Genomic DNA, 11658 nt, shown 5'->3' with positions numbered 1-11658 from the left:
GATCCACTGCTACAGTGGATCCTAGCTATACTTCTCACTACCTCTGAACAGAGAACTGAAAAAATTTGGGAGGTGGAATTCCTCCTTTGGTGCTTCCTTAGCAAGTATAGACTTGCTGTTTACAAGGCAAATACAACCCTGAGTTTCCCTAATTTCTGGTCAGTTTTCTATTTCTTGATGTAAAGTTGAATTTGCTCTGCAATTTTAAATGATTGCCAAGCCTGGAATGGGCTGCCCAGAGGGTGGTGGAGTTCCCATCCCTGGAGGTGTTCAAGAAATGACTGGATGTGGCACTCAGTGCTCTGGTTTAGTTGACAAGGTCAGAAGTTGGCCTTGATATCTTGGAGGTCTTTTCCAACCTTAATGATTCCATGATTCTGTGGTTCTGTGCAGGGAACCTTAAAGACAGTTCTTTAAAGAAGTCACGTATCAAAATGCCAAACCAAACCAACAAAAACCAAATTACCAACCAAAAACCCCACCAGTAACCCAAAACTCAGGAAACAGGAAAGTCTCCCTGTAGGGTCACTGAAGTCTGATACTCTACTTGTCCATGATTAGATCAAACATTAAGCGATAATAAATATATTAGACACAAAGTAATCCATAATTGACTGATTTCTTCAGATACACATTTTCTCTGAAAGTTTCTCAAAAATTTCTTTAGATACGCATTTAATTCTGAAAGTCTTTTCTCTAAAGTGCACAAAAGAAGCAGAATGAGACTAAATCCCAGATGAAAATCTGCCTTCCTCGCCCTAAAGTGAAGAACACTTCGGTAGTGAACCACAGTAGAACTTGCAGCAGAGGTGACATTGCTTTGTCACAGTGCAACCCAGATGAAATTGGGAAGAGAGGAGATGGCTACAAAGAGGTTGCACAATAGAGAACTGTTAAAACAAACTGTTTATATTCTAGAAAAGCAATAGGCAATCTGCCTGCGAACTACTTGCCCATCAAAAGAGATACAATTTTCAGTGAATCTACTTGAAGTGATTTTAGTTGAATATTCTCTCCCAGGAGAAGAATTCACCTCGCCTCAACTCCACTCCCCAAACCTTAATTTTCTGAAACATACAGGAAGATTAGTGCATAAAGGAGAGACCATCTGTTTCCTTTCATCACTAAACTAAAGATGGTTTCCTCTGTGGAGAAGATTGCAGCCCTTAAGATCTTGAGACTGAAAGTGTTTGTAATTTAAATGCAAGCAAGGCAGGAATCTAACAGGTCATTATTTCTTTAAAAATGAGGGAGGGAAGTTGAATCATCAATCATTATCTCACATTATTTCAATCTTATCTCTTTTTTGGCTTTAACAGGCAACCCCAGGCACATGGCCAGCAGTATTCACTTTCAACCAGGATTTTGTTTTCTTTTCTTCCTGGAATACCTGGATGACTCCAGGTATTGAGACACATTTTTAACAGACACACACATGAACCACTGGAAAAATCCTGTTCGAAGCAAATGTGTGTCTGGTACATTTAACACTATTTTATATGGTTGTAGATGATTAGCTCTTTCCTTTTCATGGGATTGACACTGTTAGAATAGATAATTAACATAAGCTCAGGAGCAAGTCTGCTCTTTGAGACTTGATGTTCCCAACTCTCACACTACTTAATTTCATCTAGAGGAAATAATGGCGTTTTGCCTTCTTGAATTGTTCCATTTTTATGTTTTCTAGAGACAGGAATGGCTTTAAAACATGGGCAAGCAGAAGTTGGAGCTGTCCCTCTCACAGATTGATTTTTGCAGCTCAGGATTTGAAGGTGCTCAATGCCTAAAGTTTTTGATTAAATCCATGTATCCAAGGTCCATTAAAATTTATGATGTCACTCTGGAATTCACTGCTTCTGCCCAGAAAATAATGTTCCCCTTCTTATCCATAGCTATTCTAGAACCACCAAGACTGTTCTACATGTTGAAACATTGCAAATTTGAAAAGCTACACCTGAGGCCTACATGTGATATAATTTTATCTTTAAAATCTATCCAAATCAGGGGATTTGGAGAAGGAGGGAACGATATGACTCCACATGGGCCAAAAGGGTCCACTTACAGTGACCTGATTCCAGGCTAAAGTCTCCGAGAAAAATAAGCAGAAGCATCTTACATTCCAGCTATTGCTACTGGGTACCTATTTTACAAAGTGATTTTGGCATTTTTAATAAAAAAAGCCTCAAAAGTACCCCAAAAACAGAATATCAGAGAGATATCAGCCCAGCAGTATGCTTAGTCTGATTGCAGGTTCCTTTCTCTGCACTCAGATGGATACTCTGAGAATGATGAGAACCTCTGTGATTATGACTCTCCCGTGTGTTTTACACCAATTTCACTGAGGAATAAAAACACCACAGGTGAGTCATTCCAGATTTCCTATCATGATGTTATCTGACTATCATGCCTCTTCCTAATAATTTTTTTTTATATCCCATACCCATGCAGATCTTCCTTTCAGTGGCATCCCTGGACTCTCAGAGAGCAGAGGACAATGTCCCTCATCCTCTTCTTTTTGCCTGCCTTTCTTATTGTATCCCCACAGTTCGCACCCTTACCTGTTTATCTCCTGTACCCATTAGGGTCTGTATTCCCTCCTTCCACTTTCAGATTAATAATATTTTAACTATTTATCTCCCAGGATTATACAGTACCTTCCTTCTCCAGTCCACAGCTGCCCTCATGGTGGGAATTTCACCCTCACAGAGGAAACCAAATAAAAAAGCAGGGGTGTTGCCTTTGCCAAGAGCCACTTCTGCAGAGACCATTTGGAGGGCCCTGCTGTCCCACAGAACTTAAATTGGACCTTTCAACAGCTCATGATTTTACTTGAAAGAGAAGAAAAAAAAAAAAAAAAAACCAAAAACAACCCAGAGCTGTTGAGAGAAGTTTCCCAAGTGAAACTCAAGTCTCAGAAGGCAAGGAAAGGAGGTTCTTTTTTAAAACATAAACTGCTATAAACTATAGCACTATAAACTGCTGCTCTGGAATTGGGATAAATTTAGTATGGATTCATCACTGAGAAGTAACTCCTCCTGGTATGTGAGCTATCTGTGATCTTCTGAAGCTGTCTTCACTGGACTCTACAGAGGGATAAACAGGCTGGCAAATCTCACTGTATACATGCTCTTGCATGGGAAAATCCAATTTAATCCCTGGAATTTCAGCTTTCCCTGTTATGTTCTTAGCCAGGCAGCTGCTTTTAGGAAAATCTTTATCTTCAAGCAAGACAAGGAGCAAAAAGTATGGACTGCATGTGATTAGAAGCAAAATTTCTACTGCAAACACCATCTGCTTTGAGCTGTTTTAAACACCTGATTTCTGCTAAAGAGTGTTGTAGGAGCAAAAGACAGCAGACAAGACAGAAAGGAATCAGAAATGAGAGGGCTAATTAGAGATCTAATAATAACTCTTTTTTTTGGTCACATTCTTCTGGAAGTTATTCTTCTGGAATTCTTCTGGAATTTATTTCTTCTGGAAGTTATTTCATGGTTTTCAAGTTTGAAGACCCCATACAGGACAAAACACATTTCCTTTGGGAGATCAACTCAGTGAGCCAAGAACTTTACATTTACAATATTTGTTTTCCATCTTTCAGTGCTCTGCTGGCTGTCAAAGCAATGCACATTTCATAGAGCATGAAGAGAATCGCTAGAGAGAAAGGCAAAAGAGCCACTGAGGTCACTGATCCTACAGCTGATGTGAGGGCAGATTTTGGGGCTGTCAGGTCAAGTTTTCTTCATGTGGTGAGTGGTTCAATCTCTTTGACCTGGAATCTTCTCCCACCTGATGTGAACTGAGTGGACTTATCTGTAGACCAGCACTTAAAACTTCTCTAAGTGTGACAAATGAAGAAAAAAGTCCTTACTTTTGCACTTTGATTAAGTGCAGGTTTGTGGTCTTTCACACTCATCTTGCTTTTGCATATCATCAGATAAGTGTTAGGGTGGAGAACAGTCTAAATTTAAATCCTGTGTGGGAAAAAAAAAATAAAGAATTGTTGGGCCACCATAAGCACCAGACATTAGTAGGGAACCATGATCATTCAGTCTAAGTTTCACAGCCAGAGATGGAAAGATTAATTTCCTAAACTTCTGAGCAAATAAAGAACAATCCACAGAGACAGAGAAACTTCATGGGATACAATAATCTGGCAAAGTACTCAATCAGATTAAAAAAAAAAAAAAAGCTTTTCCATATATTTTAAGAAGAAAGGATAAGTAATAAGTAGTTACAAGCAAGAGAAAAAAACGCATATTTTGAAGTACATTAAGAAGGATGAGGGCAGAACATCTTACCAAATTTACCGAAGCTCAGAGACTAGGTTTTTGGGAGAGCTAGAGTTTTGGAAGATGGAAGAGCCTGTGTTAAAAATATTCACTATCAGAGCTCTGCCCTGGTGCCAGGCTGTTTTAACCTTTAACTACCTAAGTGAATGAGATGTAATCATACCATTTTATCTTAATTTATGCGTACCAAAGGCATTTCTATGCCTTATTTTGTGACCAACATAACTCCTCTGACTTGTTACAGCTCCAAATAACGTGAGATCCAAACTGGATCAGTGCTACTGAAAGAAAATTGTATTATTTCCCTGAGTTATATTGTGTGGTATCTGAGATATCAAAATAAAATTTCATGTACTGATAAAAACCTTAATCTCTATTAAGCTTTTCTGGCAACAGAGAAACAAACACAAGGCCTGTAGCACCAGGGTGAAGCACAACAGAGCTGTTACCTCAGTAGGGCTGGTATTTTTTAAATCCTATTCATTATTCTTAACTCTCTCACAAGTATCAGCTGCTCCATACTTTTCTTCCTTGTATGATTGAATTGACAAACACACTTTGAGGTATGGGCTCTAATTTCAGGTATATCTGGAAAGGAATGATGTCATTTCCAGAATGGGGATCAGAAGAACAAAAGTACTCTCCTCACAGATTATTCTACACATTCAGTGTTGGAACAAGTGACCATCTATAAACTACTCTTACGCATCAAATTATATCAGAAGAAGGCCAAAAGTCTATCTGAAAACAGTTTGTGTTTTAAGTCACACACACTGTGGTGTGCCTCACAATCTTAAATTTATGTTGGAACAGAGCTGAGGTATTTACATTATTTCTAGAGTCTTTTAAAAAGTGGTTACACTGCTAATATGGCCCTTGAGTGAAGCTGATTTATTGACATTTCTTTCAGAAATGTCACAAAAACTGTTCTTAAAGTCATGGCTACCTGAGACAGAATATGGATGGAAATCTCCTGTACATCCTGCAGCTTTTTCACTGGAGATATTACCATCAGAATCCCATTTAGAGATATTACCATCGCTTTAGTCAGGCCTTTTACTGAAAGGAAAAGGCTGATGAAATCACTTCACCCCATGAAAGAAAGATAACACTGTGCTGGCATCGGCCTGTTAAAATTCACTGGGATCAATGGCCATGGAATCAATTTGCCATGGAATCCTAGTCAGTGCAGATTTTCCTCCTTTCCCCTTCTCTTGCATGTTGTTGTTCTGTGACTAACAGAGACACGTTTCCAGCACAAAGCAGACAGGATAATGGTGAAGAAGCAGAAATGGGGGGTGATTTTCACTTCACCCCATCCTCATATCTTGGGAGGTTCAAGCTGGTCACCAAGGGGTGTTCTCACTTGCTGGACTTGAGTACTCTCTTTGGGATATTCATTTCACTGAATTTTTGGAGCTTTGGGGTTTGTTATTTTTCCAAAGTCATTCCCTGTTACTTTCTTCCCTGCTGTACAACCTTCTTTCCCCAAGCCTTTCATACCTTCCTTATAAGGCTGCTAGCAGCCTATTTGGTACATTTATTTGCTAAGACAGATCTTTGGGGCTCACTGCTACACAGAGAAAGGGGGGTTGTGTAGCCTGGAAATGATTTCCATTTAATCAAAGCACTTTCCTCAGAATGGACTCCCTGTGTCCAAGGGGAGAGCAAGAGAATATTCTTACCTCATTTTCACACGATTCACCTGCTTATCAGTGATTCCATATTCGTGGCCTGGAGCCATGGCAAAAGAGTTTATTATTATTATTATTCCATGTCCCATCCATTCTCTTACACGTGTGTCTGCTTTTCCTCGGACTATACCCCTCCAGAGGATGACTCTCCTTCATGCCTATCCTCAAACTATGGGTACCATGAAAAAGAGGAACATTTTTTTCACCACACAACCACTTGTAAAGACCCTTCTAGGCCTCAGTTTCTTTTTTTTTTTTTTTTTAAGGGTGGGTCAGGAGATACTTAGCTAGATTTTATTCTTAGAACCTTCTTATGTCATGAATAAAGTTGCGAGGAGAAATTTTTATTCCGATTCATACCTGTGCAAACACAGAGAGCAGCAAAGGTCACCATGGAGTTCTTAAGTGCTCATCTCAGGGAAGGGAAGTTTTACCAGCAATTCATATGGACAGAGCCAGGGAAGTCAGAGTTTTAGCTGTCACATTTACTCAGCTGCACTAGTCTGGTTGGCCAGTTTTAAAAACTGCAATTAACAGTTGCCTGACCCTTTCCTTTTCCCATCAGCTCTTGCTCATATTCCTCACAGAGAACCTGATAGATGGTCAAAGGTAAGTGATAAAAGCTCCTTTTCTGCACTGCATATTGGTGTATCAAAGTGCTTTAAATAGACCTTATTAAAAAAAAAATTACTTTATATTAGAGTATTTTCTTCCAGAATCTCAAACCTTGCCTAGCAAATCTCCAATTTAAGTGAAGAAAAGTTGGCACAGTTATGAACTCCTGGACTCATTCTCTTTATAGTTAATTGTACTTTGAAGGTGTTCAGTATGAGCTTTATTGGTGGCAATTTCCAAAGGAGGCTGAGCAGGGAGTACTAGTTTGGTAAAACAGGGTGGAAAAACCTACTGAGGAAAACATGTCCCTCACATTTAAAGATCTTTACTTTTCCCTCTATGTGTGCCTAACAGATATGTGCTAGGAGCAGCCTGTTTTTTTGTCACACTAATGAAGCACAAAAAGAATGGAAAAATCAAGGAAAGCCAAAGCAACCCAGAAATACCCCTGGGTGTGGTGTTGAGACTGGGAATTCTCCACTTCGCCACCTGCATAGCCAGGCAGTGCCAATGGAGCCCAGGGATGCATGACAGAGGATGGAGAATGGCATTGGGAAGGCTCTGAAAGCAGAATTTTGTTCTCTAGTGCATCATTCTCATAGCATAAGAGCAAAGCATACCTGAGCAAAGGTAGCGATTTCTGTAACCAGATAGGAAAGTGTTTGCTCTTACACTCTATTTGCCTGTCAGCCTGAGCTATGCAGGGTCAATGAGAGAAAGAGTTGAAAGAAAATTGCCCAGAGGTGTTCTGTGGCTGCCCCATTCCTGGAAATGTCCAAGGCCAGGTCAGATGGGGCTCTGAGCAGCTAGTGGAAAGTGTCCCCCATGGCAGGGAGTTGGAACTGGATGGGCTTTAAGATCCCTTCCAGCCAAAGCCATCCCATGGTTCTGTGAAACTCGTGGAATACCAGGGTATGGAATTCTAGCAGTCTGGTGGTTTTCTGCAAATTCTTCACTGACAGATGGGATTTCTTTTCCCCCTCAGTCTCGTTTGTGACTCTCTGCTGAGGTGCTTGCACAGGTATCTTGGCTCCACACTGTTGCAGGGAGTTGCCCTGTTTAAGCCAATCCAAATGACTGGTTATCCTCCAGAGAGGTTTGTAACCTCCACACAGCTGAGGGATGATAGCTGTTGTGTTCCATTTATAAAATAGTCCTTAGCCAACACACAAGCTGCACTGAGGCTGCTGCTGCCCCTCCAGTCCCCAAAGGCTGCTCTGCTCATTCCTCATTCTCCGACACTTCTCCTTCCCGGAGCGTTAGAATCCCTGTTCAGATGTCCTGGAGGCAGAGAAAGGAGCACTCTGCTGTGCTTCCTGAGCAAGAAGGGAAGCCATCACTCACACCTCATTAGCTGTGTGTGGAGCACACAGCTGTTCCCAGCTTCCACACTGGCATCCATCTCACCAATGGGCAGGAATGGGGCAGACCCCAGAGTGAGCAGAGGAAAATTAATTTGTGCCTTTTACCCCATCTTTTTCCCAAAAGCTGCTTTGAACTTTGCTCTTTAAGGACAGAAACTACTGGCCCTTGACTCAGCCAGGGCCTCAGCATGGTTCAATAGGGTCACAGAATGACAGAATGGTTTGGGTTGGAAGGGACCTTAAAGACCACCTCATTCCAATCCCCTGCCATGGTCAAGGACACCTTCCACCAGACCAGGTTGCTCAAGATGCTTATTCCTTCCTTCCTCTGGTTGACAGAGAGGGGATAAGGGGACAGTCTCCCTAGATGACCCCTCAGCAGCAGCACTGATCCCGGCACTGCTAAAGAGACAGATTTTGGCCAGTTATGTGCAAAAAAGCTCCCACCCAGCCACATTCCCTGCAACACATTAACTTAACCTGGCTCCAAACACCAGGTTCAACTCTGGCCTAAAAGGAACTTTTAAACCCAGAAGCACATGAGCAGAGAGCTCCTCTGCCCTGGTTTTGTGTGTGAGGCAGGTTCAGGGCCTGGGTGAAAGACTTTACTCCACCCAAAACTGAAGCAGGATGCTCACTGCAGCACCAGACCTGCTCATCTCTGCCACTGGGAAGATCACCCTGACCCTGTCTAGCATTGATTTTCTTCCTTTGCCTTCTGCAAATTACATAAGTGGGGAGCCCCTTGGAGGCAGAAAAGAGGGGCTGTGGTGGCAGCTGCTGCTCCCTAGGAGGGAAAGAAAAGGGAACAGTGAGTGGAAAGGGACTGTCACAACCAGAGTGGCTTTGCTGCAAGTAAAGGCTCTCCAGCTGGGGCTGTGTGGGAGAGAGCAGAGATTCTGCCAGCAAGCAGAAAGGTAGAGGATTTATCATGATGTGGTTATGTTGGTTTTTTTTTAAAACACGAGCTAGTTTTATTTCTCCTGTGGCCCCTTCCTCATGCAGAGCTCTTGAAGGTAAAGAGTTCACAACTCTTGAGACAGACTGGGCAGACAAGGCTTGTATCAACAACCTTGAGCATTTTAAACTGACAGCAAAGAATCCAACCAAATGTATCCTCTCTCTATCACCAACAAAACATTTTTGGTCATGATCAGATTTCTCATCTTATGACAGCTCTCATGTTCTATCCACAGAGCCAAGGGTGTGTGGGTCCACACATGAGAGACAGCAAAATGACAGCTGAGAACCTATGGAAGTTGTCAAAATCCAACATGATTTCAAAATTATATTCTGGGGGGAAAGAACAATAAAAATACCCCAAACAAATTGAACTCCTTGTGCTTCTTTCCCACCCTCAATTTGTTTGCACTCTGAACAGGGTGAGAGCAGCTCTCTCAGAGCACATTATTAATATTTTCTGCCTGCATCTGCTGTACCCAGGCAAAAACTGCTCCCAACCCTGCCCCAGCCTCACATCTCCCAGTGCAGTTAATGTGCTGAAGCACTGTTTTGCCCTAGTAATCTTGTTTATACATGTTTCCTCTGCATTTTATTTTCTGCATGCCTGTGCTGTAATCCCATTTGCCAGCCCGAAAGGTAAAAACAAAACAGAACGAGCTACCAAGAACAAAAAAGAAAAGGCAGGAGTCTCGCAGGAATGCCCCTGCTCATCTCACGTAGGCAGGAATGTGCTTTTCCACCGCTGCCACGTGAGGAATGGCACCTCTGTGCTCAGTGTTCCCCGGTCCTGCCTGAATTCCCGAGTGGGCAGCACAAAGCGCAGGGATTTGCGGGCAGTTAATTCAGATAATTGTATTTTCCTGCCGCCCGTGGAACGGAAACGCCGGAGCTCCGGGGGCAGAGGATTCCACGTGCGCTCGCCTGCCGTATGTAGTGCACCGAATGCCTGCAGCTGCCCTCCCCGTGTCCCATCTGTTGGAGATTGATGTTGATTTTGCTCATCCTGCCTCCTGAAAAGCCAGCAATAATAATGAATGAGCTCGGCGCTCAGCAGAGTGTTGGCAGCCGAATCAGGCTGAAGGCAGGCACATGCTCTGCAAGGCTCCTTTGCTGCAAACACGCACACAAGGGGATGGGACTGGATCCTGGGATTAAGAATCCTGTCCTAGACAGGTCTTTGCACCACCTTCACCTCGGTGGATTTCAGTCTATCACTCTTCTTATCATTAGGAGGCTTCTGTTGTGTTTACTTTGGACCTTTTTTACAGGCACAAAGTTCAAGCACAGAGCTAGGTGCTGGTTAAGGACAGTCAACTTCTAAGCAAAATCTCCTTTTCAGATTGAAGATATTTTCATCTAAATTTAATCTTTTATTGCAAATTAAAAGCTGATAAATAGAATCAAAATTATTTGATTAGCCTAGCCTGAAACTCAAGCTTATTAAACCATGAACTTGCTTCCTATGCTCTAATAATGACAAGGAGAAGCTGGAATGAAATTAATGAACATGCTTTTGGCAAAACAGCAGCAGTAGCTCACCTAAATGAAAGAAGATGCTCTATTAATAGAAACCTTAATTATAAGCCAGCCCCAGCTGTTTGTTTATAGGAACATATCTTGTTTCTGATTGGAGATGTCTAGATGTGTATACTATGCCTCCAGGCTGTAAGAGGAATCACGAGCTGTCCTTTTGGGGTACATGAAAAAATGGAGCTCCACTCAGTTCAGTCATGGAGGTGTAGGTAAGTCACACAAGGGAACACCTGTTCCCATCACCACTGTCACCACTCACAATCCTCAGGCTTCTCCCTGGAGGTCCTATTGCCCGTTCCCTGTGGTAAATAGCCCACAGCTTCAGTTGGTTCAGCCTTCGTTCTATTTAAATGGGACATTTTGCAATTTGTATGATTTAAAATCCTGAACAGAGGCTTGGCATACAGCACTGAACAGACAAGGACAGGAAATGTCCTTCTCTCTTTGCTTTGTAAACAGCTGTGTTTGATGGAGTCTTACTTGCAGCAAGGACATGTTCCCAACACATTGAAAGTGATAGAAAATTTCCCACTGACTTCACTAAACCTTTGAGACCCAAAGGAATGTTATAGCAATAAAAAGCCAGCATTGTACAATGGCCTCGAGTTTCTCCTGGCAGTGAATGTCGTTTCCAAAGAAAAAGCCAAAAAAAGCTGAATCTCCCCAAAGCAGGAGAGGCATTGAATGGTTTCATGCCCTTGCTCTGAGGGACTTTAATGTCCATGAATGCTCAGAGCGCTCAGATGTTTGATAAGTTCACTCTAAGATCAAAGCCTGTTTCCAGAGACTCAGAAATCTCCTCATTAAAGCCTCAGTCCTGCATCCATTTGTGCATCTGTTCACATCAGTCAGGACTATCCCTCAGCACAGAACTGAGCACCCCACTGGATCCATCCAGCAAAAGAAAATCAAGGGACTTGGAAGGAATGGGAAGATCCATGTGACAAGGATGAAGCCCTCCAGTTAAAGGCCTAAGGCTTGCATCAGCCCACAGATCTCTCAGGTCATGGTACTCTTTTCCTTAGTAGAGAGGGTTACAAAAAAACCCAACCAAATTGCTTTAAAAAGTTTGTGATTCACAGAAACAAGTTGCATTTAAATGCAGGTAAACTCTGAGGTGTTCAATGTGCAAAAACCAGAAGAGCTCCACTAATGTCAAGGAAATGAGGCTGATTCATGCCAGCTGAGAATCTGCCTAAA

The sequence above is a fragment of the Vidua chalybeata genome, chromosome 5 (assembly GCF_026979565.1).
Source record: "Vidua chalybeata isolate OUT-0048 chromosome 5, bVidCha1 merged haplotype, whole genome shotgun sequence".
Taxonomy (NCBI): Eukaryota; Metazoa; Chordata; class Aves; order Passeriformes; family Viduidae; genus Vidua; species Vidua chalybeata.
Note: the sequence above shows the minus strand (reverse complement) of the source record.